We start from the raw sequence: 16,457 nt of genomic DNA, 5'->3' as shown, positions 1-16,457 counted from the left end.
CAATGAAGGTTACAAAGATCAGAGTAAATGCAAGGAAGGAAGGTCTTACTGTTAAGGCACTGGAGTAGAACTTGATCCTTGTTTGCACCTGGGCACATCACTCACCTCTCTCTGGCACTCAGTCTGGTATCTGTAAAATGAGCATAAAACTTCTTTGCAACCACTCTTTCTCCATCATGGCTATTTAGCCTCTAAACTTCTCAGACAGGGACCATTTTTTACTATGCATTTGTACAGTACTTAGCATAATGGAGCCCCAATATCTGTAAGAGTCTCTAGAATCTGGCATCATCACTGGAAGCCAATTAATAATAATAAATGCATCTTCTTTTTGCTTATGAAGCTCTTCTCTTTTAATAAAGATTGATTTTACTCATTGTTTTCATTCAGGCAACCACAAATTAGTGGGCTCGCTCATTTTATCCCCCGAGTTTACCATTCCAGCTTTCATGCCTGTCTGTCTCCCGGTCCTATACTGAGAAAACTTCTCTTCAGATTGAAAAGAACAATTTTCAGAGTCATCAGTGCCATTGTTAAGTCAGAAGGGTCACTGCAGAGTGACAGAAGGTTCTTCCCATCCCCCAGCACTGGAGGGTCATTTATTGAATTACACAAATCCAAGGTGAAAAATTTGAGGCATGCCAAAAGAATGTTTGCTCTCTTAGCTGGAGATGCAGAATGGCTGCTTTTCTCTTAAAAGCGCTCAGGGAAGTGACGCTGTCCATGCAGAATCCAAGAAGCATATTTGGAAAAAAATCTCATATTGTAATTTATATAACTCAAAAAACAACCCATGCACTTTATTACTTAAAACATTTGTTTTTGATTAAGACTACAATAATAAAAATGTAATTAATCCTCGTCTAGCTTTCTTGAAATGCTTCAACCTCAACATTAGCAAAAGAATTGCCCAAGTAAAATGGGAAACAGCAGGTGGCATTTTAGAGCATGATTTTAATACAATCTTGCATATATACAGGCATGCTATAGTGAAATGGTAATCATGGGCCATTTAGCAGGATAAAGCAATAACTTACTCCCTGTATTCTATCCTAGCTCAGCTAACTCAACAAGCCACTTACCTCAGTGACCAGAAAGAAGCGTGCTATCAGGATAGCTTTGTCATTTCAATTTTTCATACAGTGGGGGTGTGTGTTCTGTATCTCAATACAGTCTAATCTCCCCAGTCTCCTGCCATATACATTAGTTTGTAGCAAATCCCTGTATATCAAAAATGTCAAACATAATGAAAAAGGGGGAGGGGGGGACACTAAAGAGAAAATTAGCCACAGACTCTCTTAACGGTTTCCATTCTCCCAGGCTTTGTAGGCTCTTTTGGTTCACCAACCAAACCCAAGTAAAAGCTAGTGGTAAGAATTCTTCTCTGTCAGTTATTGTTATTCTGTCCTACTTTAAGCGTTTTTATATTGCTGGAATAAAAAGACCAAGGGTTATTGTTCAGATAAAAAAAATCAAACAAAAATCAGGAAGTGCCAAATAGACTAGTCAAATAATAAGAGGCAGCAATACTTGTTGCTGCATTTGTTCCATTTCAAAATGCTTTACAGCATATTGGTAGCTTGGGGAAATTCTTTTCCCTCCGGAAGGCAGCAGGACTGCCTAGGCAAAAATCAATCTTTCTGAATTGGTGAAGAAATATATAAACACTATGAAAGGTCTATGTATTCAAGAAGAGATCTCTATCTACCTAGGTATGTTTACACTGTTGAGAGAGAACTGGATTTGACATAATCCGCAGCCATCTTCTGCATTTAACCCCCCACTTAAGCTGGAAGCAAGGACACCACAGAGTCAGGACAAAAATCTGGCCTTGCTTAGGCAGAAAAAACAGCTGCAAGCTGCAGTTTTACTGACTGGGATAGATAAAGTGAAAGAACAGATTCATGAGAAGGAGGGGAAATGTGGAAAACTGACCTTGATTCTGGTTATCTGTGTTTATAAGTTTTTTTGCTGAATCCGCTCTGCTGATAAGGAGAATAATGAACTGTTACTGGCTGTTGCTAGGGAAATTGTTAGCCTATTAGGGGCTATTTTGAGTTATGTGCTTTGTTCAGAGAAATTCTATAATGAGTTTAATTAGAAAGTGTGCTTTGAAGCAGTCCGAAGAAACTTTTCTTTGGGCAAGAAACTGACACCTATACTCCCCAGCAGCTGGACAGAAGGAGGGCCTCCAGGAAGCCTGGCTGTTGATCACTCTAAACCATCTCAGACTTTGGGTAAGTATAAATATTTGGGGTGCTCTGAACCTACTGCTACAGAATATATGTGTGTGTGTGCGCTTGAGATCTAATAAAAGAGGTGTTTTTAGGTAAAAGCCCTGTGTTTGTACCAATCATTTATCAGACAGAGGAGCTGTGTTCCCATTGATTTATTCCATATTCTCACCATATGGAGAGAAACTGTTAAGTTCCCACTGCTTTGGGTCCAGGAAACACCAGGTAACAATACAATGCCCAGCACCCTGTCATGTGAGCATCTAAAAATGGCTTTGTTTCACTAAAACTCTGAAGAATATCCTTAGCATTAAGCATGAGCTTCTGTCCATCCCTATTCAGGAAAGCATTTAAGCACATGCATAACTTTAAGCACATGCCTGTGCCTGAGTCCCATTGGAGTTCTAAAGATCCACCTCTACTTAAGAGGTGTAGTTAAAGTTGTAAACACATTCAATAATTTAAAGCAACATTATCAGATCATTGATTGTAGTTATCCAAGAAATTTCCCAACAACCCTAACTGTGAACCTGAATTTCCCTTCTCTGTCTGTATGTAGGGATATTGCTATTTTATAAGTATAGAAACAGTTTTAGAACCTGGTCCTACCATTAATATTAAATGAAAATGTAACATTCTATACACATCCCACAGTTAATTGCAGTGATTGCTGTACTCTGCCATCTGGCGATTCAGATTTGAAATCTCCCTTCCAATCTCTGTTGGAATTTGGATTAGAGGTTTGGATTTGAGCTTCCAATTTTGACCTTTGACTAGTTCTAATAAGAAGGTAAAAAATGTGTAGTTTGGCCAAAGTCATCATTTTGTAACAAAACAGCAAATTATATCAGGCTTTCCTGAGAACTACTTTAAATGGAGGGTAAAAATGAGCCTAAATAATTATAAAAGTATGCTACATATATTGATTATGGGAAATTACCACCAAATGATTGGATCTGGCACACACTACATGTGATTCACCCTACCTGTTCACTTTAGATGAGGTTCAAGTAATTCTAATGATAAGAGATTTATTAGGGACTTTATTTTTTTTTTTTACTCTGTGTGCGTGTGTGTGTGTGCGTGTGAGAGAGAGAGATGTACTGTAAATCATTTTATTAAAACTTGTGGCATATTTATTTAATCAGCAACATACTGTTTATTCTTCCAATCCCTAGTCTATTTTAAATATGACTATGACTACTGAACTGATTCATTGCCCGATGCATGTGCCATCTGGTCTCTGTGCATGAAGAAAGAACATACACGTTTAGGGACACACACTGCCCTACATCCATGTGTACAATTCCCACTGACCTCCATGACAGTTCTTGCACTGGATGCAGGGCAGTTATAAGTCTTGGGAGTCGTTATCCCATACAGATTGTGGAGTGAAAATATATTCACAAAACAGTGTAATTTTAAGCCTGTAGAAGTTGAATTTTGTACTCTATAAAATACGATGATAAAAAGTACAATATTAGATCAAGTTTGTACAACTACCAACTGAAGAGGGTGCCCTCTTTTGGGCCACAGTTGATGCTTCGTGTATTTGAAATGGCTGAGGGTTCATGGATCTTAACTGGGCTGAAATAGTTTGCATAGAAAGCTCTTTTGTGCCACCTTGTCTAGGAAATCCTCAAATAATTTTTGAAACTCTTCCCCTTCTACAGAAATAAAAACTACATATGATGAGCAAGAAATAGATGACCTAACCAACTAAAAGGCATGCTCTCTGGCTCTTGCCTGTGCATTTGGCTGGCTAAGTAATAAAGAAACCGTCCACTTGCAGTGATTTGTATTTTGTAATGTTGAAAAGCCTTCAGCTCAGAGCGTATGAGAAGAAAGTCGAGTTTAATTCACTGCAGTTAGTTATTGTTCAGGATAATTGCTGCAGTGGAATAGTACCTTTGGGATGTGTGTGTGGAGATAGCTGCCTGATCCTCGGTAGGAATGCAACTTCCCATCTTGTATATTACAGTAAGAGGTGGAAAAAGCTCTTAAAAGTCCAGATCCAGGAAATCTTAATTGTAAAAGAATCATTCTGAATGAAAGCAACAACCAAACATTGTTAAACAGGATCTCCACTACAATTTTGGTCAATACTCATTGCATTGCAGTATTTCCTGTTTTTATTTGAAAAGATCAAAGGACAATTTTGCCTAATGACTACATCCATGAACCCTGCAAAATCAGTATTCCATTCGGCAGCAGAGCTTTTGGCACTGAACATTACCCTGGCACTGTCTCTATGTCGGCAAAGGAACCTACACTTTAGTACCTGTTGTTTAGCTGGAAGCAAATGGTTCCCCAAGACAAGCCTCCCTGTTTATCTGGGAAAAAAAAAAAAAAAAAAAGCATGGCCTGGACTGCCCTTTGGCCCCACTTAGCAGCTGCTCTTGAGATACTATTAACAGCTTTCTGTGCTTCAAATGTACAGTAATGTAGGTGCATTAGTAACAACTGAGCGAGCATGGAGGGACTCTGTGGGTAATCTAACATCATCCCCTTTTAAGCAGTATAGGCATCCACTTTATGTGACTGTGTGAGATCAGAACATCCCAGTGTGAAGGCTACTGAGCTAACTGAAGAAAACAAATCAGCCTGTGAAAGAGAGGAATTTCGAGAGAAATACTGGCCATGGCCACTAATGCCCTGGGATAGCTGGAGGAAGAACTAAGTTATATGCCTATGAAGCAGCAGATGCAAAGGCTTTAGGTAGATTTGGAAAGGTACTAAAAGAGGACAGGAGGCATGTCAGAGATGGTCATGTAAAATACTATACAGGTTTGGCAGGTTGTCATAAAAATAAAGGGAAGGGTAAACCCCTTTGAAATCCCTCCTGGCCAGGGGAAAGCTCCTCTCACCTGTAAAGGGTTAAGAAGCTAAAGGTAACCTCGCTGGCACCTGACCAAAATGACCAATGAGGAGACAAGATACTTTCAAAAGCTGGGAGGAGGGAGACAAACAAAGGGTTTGGGTCTGTCTGTGTGCTGCTCTTGCCAGAGACAGAACAGGAATGGAGTCTTAGAACTTTTAGTAAGTAATCTAGCTAGGTATGTGTTAGATTATGATTTCTTTAAATGGCTGAGAAAAGAATTGTGCTGAATAGAATAACTATTTCTGTCTGTGTATCTTTTTTGTAACTTAAGGTTTTGCCTAGAGGGGTTCTCTATGTTTTTGAATCTAATTACCCTGTAAGATATCTACCATCCTGATTTTACAGGGGGGATTTCTTTATTTCTATTTACTTCTATTTTTTATTAAAAGTCTTCTTGTAAAAAACTGAATGCTTTTTCATTGTTCTCAGATCCAAGGGTTTGGGTCTGTGGTCACCTATGCAAATTGGTGAGGCTTTTTATCCAACATTTCCCAGGAAAGGGGGGGTGCAAGTGTTGGGAGGATTGTTCATTGTTCTTAAGATCCAAGGGTCTGGGTCTGTAGTCACCTAGGCAAATTGGTGAGGCTTTTTACCAAACCTTGTCCAGGAAGTGGGGTGCAAGGTTTTGGGAAGTATTTTGGGGGGAAAGACGCGTCCAAACAGCTCTTCCCCAGTAACCAGTATTAGTTTGGTGGTGGTAGCGGCCATTCCAAGGATAACGGGTGTAATATCTTGTACCTTGGGGAAGTTTTGACCTAAGCTGGTAAAGATAAGCTTAGGAGGTTTTTCATGCAGGTCCCCACATCTGTACCCTAGAGTTCAGAGTGGGGGAGGAAACTTGACATGGTGGCACAGTGGTGGGATTAACCTGAAATCATTTGAGATCCAGTTGAGATTTTTTGAACTAGAAATACAGATTTTAAAAAGGAAAATTTTTTTTTCTTTGGAAAGAAAGTCCAGAAAGCAGCTTTGAAACTGAAAGCAGCTTGGTTTCTCTCTGCTTTGTGGCCAAGCAGAGACAAAAGGGGATTATCTTGTGAATTGCAGGGTTTTTTTTGCCTGGAGGCAGGGTACTTAACTCCTGCAGGGAAATCTTCCAATCCAGAGGTTTTTTTTTTCTTTTCTTCCTAAAAGTAAATAGGGGGTGTGTGTTCTACCCATTTGCTTTTTCTTTGGGCTGGGTAAGCAGGTTTCCAAGCAGTTGGAGGTTTTTTGCTTTAATTTGGGCCCAGAGCAGAGACAAGGGAATTGTCTTTTTCTGTAGGCTGACAATCACTATCAGAGAATAGGTATTCTATTGCAGCACAGCAAAATTTTACAGCCAAGTTTTGTTTGTTTATTTCTAAACCTCGGGTGTAAAGTTAGTTAAAAACAGAGAGGTTAGAATGACCAAATCCTCAGCTCAACTACAGCTGGAATTAGCCAAATTTCAGGCTGAGGAAAGACAAAGGGAACATGAAAGACAGATAGAACTCATGCGGCTGGAGAAGGAGGTACAGGAGGCTGCCCACAAGAGGGAAATGGATGCAAGGAAGCATGTGGAGGAGGAGAAGGAAAAAGAGAGGAAGCATGTGGAGGAGGAGAAGGAAAAAGAGAGGAAGCATGTGGAGGAGGTGGAGAGGATAAAGGCCCTGCAGAATATACCAACAAACCCTAGCAATCCTTCTCCAGGTACCACTTCCCATCCCAGAAAGTTCCCCACCTACAAGGCAGGTGATGATACTGAGGCCTTCTTAGAAAACTTTGAAAGGGCCTGCCTTGGGTACAACATCTCTACTGACCAATACATGGTAGAGCTGAGGTCGCAGCTCAGTGGACCCTTAGCTGAGGTGGCAGCTGAAATGCCTAAAGAACACATGAACAAGTATGAACTGTTTAAATCCAAGGCGAGAGTCAGAATGGGGATAACACCCGAGCAGTCTCGTCGGAGGTTCAGAGCCCTAAGGTGGAAACCAGACATGTCATTTACCCGACATGCCTACCACATTGTGAAACATTGGGATGCCTGGATATCAGGAACAAGTGTTGAATCTCCAGTAAATTTGCCCTTCCTAATGCAAATGGAACAATTCTTAGAGGGTGTTCCTGAGGAAATAGAAAGATACATCCTAGATGGGAAACCCAAAACTGTAATTGAGGCAGGAGAGATTGGAGCCAGATGGGTGGAGGTGGCAGAGAAGAAGAAAACTGGTCGCAGTTGGAGCGGAGACCAGAAGGGACCACCCCAGACCACACCTTATTACCGGGGGCCGCCCAAAGCCCCACCTACCTCCCAAAGAACCCTCCAGACCCCTTATCGTCCCACCACCCCATTCTCCAGCAACCCTCCTCGCCCCAGTGACCCGTCAGCTGGACGATGTTTTAAGTATAACGAGCTGGGGCATGTAAAGGCCAACTGCCCCAAGAACCCCAACAGATTACAGTTCATTGCACCGGAATCACACCAGAGGTCCACAGGCCCAGATACCTCCCAGATACCCTTGGAGCGGAGGGAAACTGTGAGTGTGGGCGGGAAGAAGGTCACCGCGTGGAGGGACACCGGAGCACAAGTGTCAGCTATCCATGCTTCCTTAGTGGACCCCAATTTAATCAACCCAGAGATCCAAGTGACGATTCAACCCTTCAAGTCCAACTCTTTCAATTTGCCTACAGCCAAGTTGCCTGTCCAGTACAAGGGCTGGTCAGGAATGTGGACTTTTGCAGTCTATGATGATTATCCCATCCCCATGCTGTTGGGGGAAGACTTGGCCAATCATGTGAAGCAGGCCAAGAGGGTGGGAATGGTCACCCGCAGCCAGGCTAAACAAGCCGTGAGGCCTAGCTCTGTTCCGGAAACTTCTATCAGGACCCAGTCAGAGGTGATGGACCTGGACCCCAGGCCAATGTCTGCAACAGCAGTAGTGGATCCAGTCCCAGAGACCCAGACGGAACCAGTCCCAGAACCGGAACCAGCCGAACAACCAACACCAGACCCCGTGTCAGCACTGAATCCAGTACTTGCAACCTCAACAACAGAGGGCCCCACCGAACCTGAACTGGCAGCAGCCGATAACCCTACACAAGAGGCTCAGCCGGAGCCTGAATCCCAACATAGTGCACCAGCGGAGAGCGGTTCACAGTCAATAGAAACAGCTCCATCCCCTATATCGCTTCCAGAGGGACCAAGCCTAGGTCCACAATCCCATGAGGAACTGATGTCTCCAGCATCAAGGGAACAGTTCCAGACCGAACAGGAAGCAGATGAAAGCCTCCAGAGAGCTTGGACGGCGGCACGGAGCAACCCACCGCCTCTCAGCTCTTCTAATCGATCCAGGTTTGTTGTAGAAAGAGGACTTTTATACAAGGAAACTCTTTCTGGTGGACACCAGGAAGACTGGCATCCTCAGAGACAGTTGGTAGTTCCAACTAAATACCGGGCCAAGCTCTTGAGCTTAGCCCATGATCACCCTAGTGGCCATGCTGGGGTTAACAGGACCAAAGACCGTTTGGGGGGGTCATTCCACTGGGAAGGAATGGGCAAGGATGTTTCTACCTATGTCCAGTCTTGTGAGGTGTGCCAAAGAGTGGGAAAACCCCAAGACCAGGTCAAAGCCCCTCTACAACCCCTCCCCATCATTGAAGTTCCATTTCAGCGAGTAGCTGTGGATATTCTGGGTCCTTTTCCGAAAAAGACACCCAGAGGAAAGCAGTACATACTGACTTTCATGGATTTTGCCACCCGATGGCCAGAAGCAGTAGCTCTAAGCAACACCAGGGCTAAAAGTGTGTGCCAGGCACTAGCAGACATTTTTGCCAGGGTAGGTTGGCCCTCCGACATCCTCACAGATGCAGGGACTAATTTCCTGGCAGGAACTATGAAAAACCTTTGGGAAGCTCATGGGGTAAATCACTTGGTTGCCACTCCTTACCACCATCAAACAAATGGCATGGTGGAGAAGTTTAATGGAACTTTGGGGGCCATGATACATAAATTTGTAAATGAGCACTCCAATGATTGGGACCTAGTGTTGCAGCAGTTGCTCTTTGCCTACAGAGCTGTACCACATCCCAGTTTAGGGTTTTCCCCATTTGAACTTGTATATGGCCGTGAGGTTAAGGGGCCATTGCAGTTGGTGAAGCAGCAATGGGAGGGATTTACACCTTCTCCAGGAACTAACATTCTGGACTTTGTAACCAACCTACAGAACACCCTCCGAACCTCTTTAGCCCTTGCTAGAGAAAACTTACAGGATGCTCAAAAAGAGCAAAAAGCCTGGTATGATAAACATGCCAGAGAGCGTTCCTTCAAAGTAGGAGACCAGGTCATGGTCTTAAAGGCGCTCCAGGCCCATAAAATGGAAGCATCGTGGGAAGGGCCATTCACGGTCCAGGAGCGCCTGGGAGCTGTTAATTATCTCATAGCATTCCCCACCTCCAACCGAAAGCCTAAGGTGTACCATATTAATTCTCTAAAGCCCTTTTATTCCAGAGAATTAAAGGTTTGTCAGTTTACAGCCCAGGGAGGAGACGACGCTGAGTGGCCTGAAGGTGTTTACTACGAAGGGAAATGTGCTGGTGGTGTGGAAGAGGTGAACCTCTCCATGACCCTTGGGCGTATGCAGCGACAGCAGATCCAGGAGCTGTGCACTAGCTACGCACCAACGTTCTCAGCCACCCCAGGACTGACTGAACGGGCATACCACTCCATTGACACAGGTAATGCTCACCCAATTAGGGTCCAACCTTACCGGGTGTCTCCTCAAGCTAAAACTGCTATAGAACGGGAGATCCAGGATATGTTACAGATGGGGGTAATCCGCCCCTCTGAAAGTGCATGGGCATCTCCAGTGGTTCTAGTTCCCAAACCAGATGGGGAAATACGTTTTTGCGTGGACTACCGTAAGCTAAATGCTGTAACTCGCCCAGACAACTATCCAATGCCACGCACAGATGAACTATTAGAGAAACTGGGACGGGCCCAGTTCATCTCTACCTTGGACTTAACCAAGGGGTACTGGCAGGTACCGCTAGATGAATCTGCCAAGGAAAGGTCAGCCTTCATCACACATCTCGGGCTGTATGAATTTAATGTACTCCCTTTCGGGCTGCGAAATGCACCCGCCACTTTCCAAAGACTTGTAGATGGTCTCCTAGCAGGATTAGGAGAATATGCAGTCGCCTACCTTGACGATGTGGCCATATTTTCGGATTCCTGGGCAGACCACCTGGAACATCTACAAAAAGTCCTTGAGCGCATAAGGGAGGCAGGACTAACTGTTAAGGCCAAGAAGTGTCAAATAGGCCTAAACAGAGTGACTTACCTTGGACACCAGGTGGGTCAAGGAACTATCAGCCCCCTACAGGCCAAAGTGGATGCTATCCAAAAGTGGCCTGTCCCAAAGTCAAAGAAACAGGTTCAATCCTTCTTAGGCTTGGCCGGTTATTACAGACGATTTGTACCGCACTACAGCCAAATCGCTGCCCCACTGACAGACCTAACCAAAAAGAAACAGCCAAATGCTGTTCAGTGGACCGGAAAGTGTCAGAAGGCCTTTAACAAGCTTAAAGCAACACTCATGTCTGACCCTGTACTAAGGGCCCCAGACTTTGACAAACCGTTCCTAGTAACCACAGATGCGTCCGAGCATGGTGTGGGAGCAGTTTTAATGCAGAAAGGACCTGATCAAGAATTCCACCCTGTAGTGTTTCTCAGCAAAAAACTGTCTGAGAGGGAAAGCAACTGGTCAGTCACTGAAAAAGAATGTTACGCCATTGTCTACGCTCTGGAAAAGCTACGCCCATATGTTTGGGGGCGGCGTTTCCACCTGCAAACCGACCATGCTGCACTGAAGTGGCTTCACACCGTCAAAGAAACTAACAAAAAACTTCTTCGGTGGAGTTTAGCTCTCCAAGATTTTGATTTCGACATCCAACACATCTCAGGAGCTTCTAACAAAGTGGCTGATGCACTCTCCCGTGAAAGTTTCCCAGAGTCAACTGGTTAAAATCGTCCTTGAGATGTGGAAAATATTGTTAGTCTTTATGTACTTGGTAGTATATTTAGAGATGCATGTGTCTTATTAACTCTGTTTTTCCTAGAGCTCCAGGAAGAAATCCCAGCCAGTGTTTCACCCTAGCTGAGATTTGGGGGGCGTGTCATAAAAATAAAGGGAAGGGTAAACCCCTTTGAAATCCCTCCTGGCCAGGGGAAAGCTCCTCTCACCTGTAAAGGGTTAAGAAGCTAAAGGTAACCTCGCTGGCACCTGACCAAAATGACCAATGAGGAGACAAGATACTTTCAAAAGCTGGGAGGAGGGAGACAAACAAAGGGTTTGGGTCTGTCTGTGTGCTGCTCTTGCCAGAGACAGAACAGGAATGGAGTCTTAGAACTTTTAGTAAGTAATCTAGCTAGGTATGTGTTAGATTATGATTTCTTTAAATGGCTGAGAAAAGAATTGTGCTGAATAGAATAACTATTTCTGTCTGTGTATCTTTTTTGTAACTTAAGGTTTTGCCTAGAGGGGTTCTCTATGTTTTTGAATCTAATTACCCTGTAAGATATCTACCATCCTGATTTTACAGGGGGGATTTCTTTATTTCTATTTACTTCTATTTTTTATTAAAAGTCTTCTTGTAAAAAACTGAATGCTTTTTCATTGTTCTCAGATCCAAGGGTTTGGGTCTGTGGTCACCTATGCAAATTGGTGAGGCTTTTTATCCAACATTTCCCAGGAAAGGGGGGGTGCAAGTGTTGGGAGGATTGTTCATTGTTCTTAAGATCCAAGGGTCTGGGTCTGTAGTCACCTAGGCAAATTGGTGAGGCTTTTTACCAAACCTTGTCCAGGAAGTGGGGTGCAAGGTTTTGGGAAGTATTTTGGGGGGAAAGACGCGTCCAAACAGCTCTTCCCCAGTAACCAGTATTAGTTTGGTGGTGGTAGCGGCCATTCCAAGGATAACGGGTGTAATATCTTGTACCTTGGGGAAGTTTTGACCTAAGCTGGTAAAGATAAGCTTAGGAGGTTTTTCATGCAGGTCCCCACATCTGTACCCTAGAGTTCAGAGTAGGGGAGGAACCTTGACACAGGTGTGTATGCAAAATGGACTCTCATCTTTTCAAGTCAGGAACCTCAACTCACGGCAGAATTCAGGAAACATTTTGGGACTACCTCTTCTCATTCCAAGCTCCCCTTTCTGCATTAACATACTAGAGGTGCTACAAATCTATCTATCCAGTATTTATATGCTGTTTATCCTGTCAGAAGACTCAGACAAACAGGATTTCTGTCAAGTGCACAATATAAACAGAATAGACAAGATGGTCTAGGACCTTACCACCTGCAGAGCTCAGTGCGAAACTAATACCTTTGACATAGCTTGCCCCCCCTCAATAAGTTCTTTCCCCTTTCACATAGACACACACAAACAGACTAATTCCAAACCACCTGATAAACTGCTCAAGCCACTTCTCTTACAGGCTGGAAAGAAAGAAAGACAGAGAGAGATTGTTACTGTTATTTATGCTTTTAATACCTGGGAGGTGCTTATATACTGGAGTGATGGAGACCACATAAGTAGATAGATGGCTGGATGCCTGGGGAGAATTTGGGGTGAAAATCAAAGAAACCCAGAGAGGAGTGGGGGGAACGGGTTATTTGAGAAGCCAGGTGGGAAATCAAAGCAGATGATTTTCTCAAAGGCAGGAAGCCCATTAGTTTGAACTTGTCATCAGGATGAACAGTTTGCCACAGCGGTAGCACGTGCATGGAGAAAACAGGATTTGTAATGAAGCAGCAAGTGTTTTCTTGTATCATAGTTCCCTGCCTCAGGGAGAAGAGAGCTCATTTGGAACACACACTTTCCTACAAAGAAAGCAGATTCTGGAATTTCCACCAAACCTCTTCAGCCTTAAAGTAACTATTTTTAATGCATATCTCATAAATGCAATTTATTTCTCAAACAAAAGGAAGCACCTTTCATTCCAATTCTGTCATCCTCCATTCGTTTGCACACACTTTTAGAGTGGTTAGTCTAAGACAGACCAAGGTATAGATGTTCATCTACTTGCCTAATAGTAGTTTCACTGATACTATGATTTTTATTTCTTTTGACAAACTTATTCTTTCACAGCACGTAGAGACATGAAGCAGAGCTCCTACCTTCCATCAGCTAGATTCCCCATCACTGCACTATTTCTATACAGCTCTGTATACTACAAATCTTCTAATGTTAGATTAGTTTTGAAAATATTCATGACTACAAAGATAAGGATATCCTCGCGCCTTTCTGTTTTCAATACAGATGCAATGGCTTAAATGCAAAAATGTTTAAAGGAAAAATGCATCATTCTATGATATACTCACACAGCAGTGTCTTTTCATACAAAACAGTTTCTCATCATGGATTAGGGTGACCAGATGTCCTGATTTTACAGGGACAGTCCCAATTTTGGGGGCTTTTTCTTATATGCTCCTATTACCCCCCCAACCCCTGTCCCAATTTTTCACACTTGCTGTCTGGTCACCCTAGCATGAGTAGAGCATGATTTAGCTGTCATCATGAGACAGCCACTTCTTTTGAGGAAGAAAGAGCAATAGTGACATCTAGTGCAGTAGTGCTGCATGGCGGGATTTGGAATTTTCTTCCAGGTTTTTATTTATTCTACAGTGGAGGCAAAAGTTAGGGCAGGAAACTTGTCAAGATCCAAACTGCACCAGCAGTGCAGATTAATAGATCTGATCCAGAATTAAACTGCTAAGTGATACATTGGGAAATTATCCCAGATTTTTAAATCTCTCCTCTTCCATTAGAAGAATGAAGTGACTATTTAAAAAAATATATTATGCCTGAATATGTCATGATTTCCTAACAATGGTGCTAATACTGAAAAGATTCATTGATTCCAAGGCCAGAAGGGACTGTTGTGATCATCTAGTCCGACCCCCTGTATAAGTTCTCTTGGGTCAGAGAACTTCCCCAAAAGGTGCTGAAATCTCTCACTGGATAGCCCTCAATTCCACAAGTGATAATTGTAAAGTTTCCAATGAACTGTTAATCCTAGTCGGATGGTATTATTGAAGATGGCCCTTTCTGACGGGTATCTTTGTAATAAAAGGGCGTCTAAACCAAAACCTCCTTAACAATGGGTGGGGAAACAAAAGTATCAAAGCTTTCCAAGTTTTTAAGAGCAAGGAAAGGTACGCTCCATCTCTATCCCAACAGAAAGGACAGGCAGTGGTGGAGTCTTCAGGACCCTCTCCCCTCCCCCAAACCCTGCCTGCAGAAGAGGAAGCATTGTCTTGTGATTACAGCCATTGTAACGCTTCACTGTAGACATTACTTACATTGATGGGAGGGGTTTAACTGTCTGCATAGGTAATTGACCTCCCCAAGAGGCTGCAGCTAAGTTGACGGAAGAATTCTTCCATCCACCTTGTGCTGTCTACATGGGGATTTAGGTCAGTTTAACTACACCACTAATAGGGGGTGTGTGAATTTTTCAGGGCCCTGACTGATGTACTTAAATTGACCTAATTTTCTAGTGTAGCCCAGGTGTAAAAGTCAGAAGTTCTGTATTGAATTCCTTGCTCTGCTATAGGCTCCCTGAATGATCCTGGGCGAGTGACTTAATCTCTCTGTACCTTAATTCCACACCTGTAAAATAGAGTGCTTCCTCCGACGCCTTTTGGCTTGTCTAGTTAGATTGACGTCTGCTCTACATCTAAAACCTCTATTGACTTAGTTATGTTGCTCAGGGATGTGAAAAATTCACACTGCTTGGAGTAGGGTGACCAGACGTCCCGATAAAATCGGGATTGTCCCGACATTTAGTTGTTTGTCCTGATATTTTGCTTCGGCGGCACTCCGGCTTTTTTTTTTTTTTTTGCTGGGGCGGCAAAAAACCTAGAGCTGGCCCTGGTGGCAGAGTGAGCCTGTGGTTGCCCCTCCCCCCTCCCCCCCCCCACCGGCCCATGTGGCCTGATACTTTGTTCTTGTCATCTGGTCACCCTACCTTGGAGACATAGTTAAGCTGACCTCAGCCCAAGTATAAACACTGCTAAGTCAACAGAAGACTTCTTCCATCGACCTACCTTCCACACCTCAATGGGGTGGATTTACTACAGTGACAGAAAAACTCCTTGTCACTACAGCAAGTGTCGGCACCACGGCGCTGTAGTGTAACACCGTAGCTGTGCCACTGTAGCTTCTATAACGTAAATAAGCCCTGAAGCTCTTTGGGACAGGGACTGTCTCTTACTACAGCATCTAGCACAGTGGAGCCCTGCTCTCAGCTAGGGCCTCTAGGCACAACTGTTATACAAATAACACCAACAACATAGAAATTTCACAGCCCCAGCAAGGGGAGCAGGAAAACATTTACAGAAGTTTCACCCAAGGGGAGGCAGAATTCCCTGTCAAGCACCCAATGCTAGTGTGGTTTGGAGTCTAGAATGCACTACTGCATGTAGATCTGGAAGTTGCTGTAGCAGCCACTGGTAGCAGTGCTTCACTTCAGGGGATTGGGATGCAGCCTAGGGAGTCTCTCTTTAGCACTGGGGTTCTGCAGGGAGAAAGGGAAAGGCAGCGCTCACCTCTCCTCCTCCCCATTCCCAGCAGGTGTCATCTTTTCATTAGCAGAGCACCACTTCCACCCCCATACCCCCCAATTCAGTCTCCACTATATTTAAACCTTTCAGTGCCACAACTTATGCCCTTCTCCCTAGGCACCCACTATACATAATCCTGGCAATGTTAGAGCACAGGCATAACCTTCCCTCCTCCATTCACTCCCCAGAAGATCAGCACACTGGCCCTGGGTCACTGACCATTTGAAAAGACACTCTTGTTAACCTCCAGGATTGGTGTGTGCTAAACACCACTAGGAAGCTAGGATTCTCAGGTGTCTCATGATGTAAGGGAGTGTTTTCCCGCCCATATGTTTTGTGAGGGTATTAGATATTAAAGTCATACAATTTCTACTAACTTTAATTGGGAGTTTTAATAGTCACCCTACAACTGATAGAGCTAGAACCAATGCTGTGAACTAGCTGAAATGTTGTAGTCCCAGTTTGCTATTAAGTATTTATCCATAACTCTATAAGGAAGAGGGTTTTATTTGTTTTATTTTGGTTAATTATTTTATTTCAAAAGTACAAGCTAGAAAAGAAAATGATCTGCTTTCAAAGTGAGGGTGCTAGCTAATTCACTACCTCCTTTTTTCATCTGGTATTTTTGTAATTTGCGATTGACAGTGTAAAACTTTTTAGAAGTGTCACAGACCTTCCTTGTTCACCCTTAGCTGTGAGGTGACTCCCTCTCCCAGCAAAGTCTGAGAGGTTGTCCAAATCCCAGGCTGTTGCTGTTGG

At 43.6% G+C, this 16,457-nt stretch overlaps 1 long non-coding RNA gene across 1 annotated transcript in view; it reads left to right on the top strand.

Annotated features, from left to right (window-relative positions):
• The first annotated feature begins 2,159 nt into the window (after nt 1-2,159).
• LOC142071768 (uncharacterized) overlaps nt 2,160-16,457 on the top strand; it is a 29,337-nt gene continuing 15,039 nt past the window's right edge. The window contains exon 1 of the long non-coding RNA XR_012667961.1: nt 2,160-2,237. This is a non-coding gene — a long non-coding RNA (uncharacterized LOC142071768). The remainder of the gene's footprint in view (nt 2,238-16,457) is intronic.

This window comes from Caretta caretta, chromosome 4 (assembly GCF_965140235.1).
Source record: "Caretta caretta isolate rCarCar2 chromosome 4, rCarCar1.hap1, whole genome shotgun sequence".
Classification (NCBI taxonomy): Eukaryota; Metazoa; Chordata; order Testudines; family Cheloniidae; genus Caretta; species Caretta caretta.
Note: the sequence above shows the minus strand (reverse complement) of the source record. Positions and strands in the feature narration are given on the sequence as shown.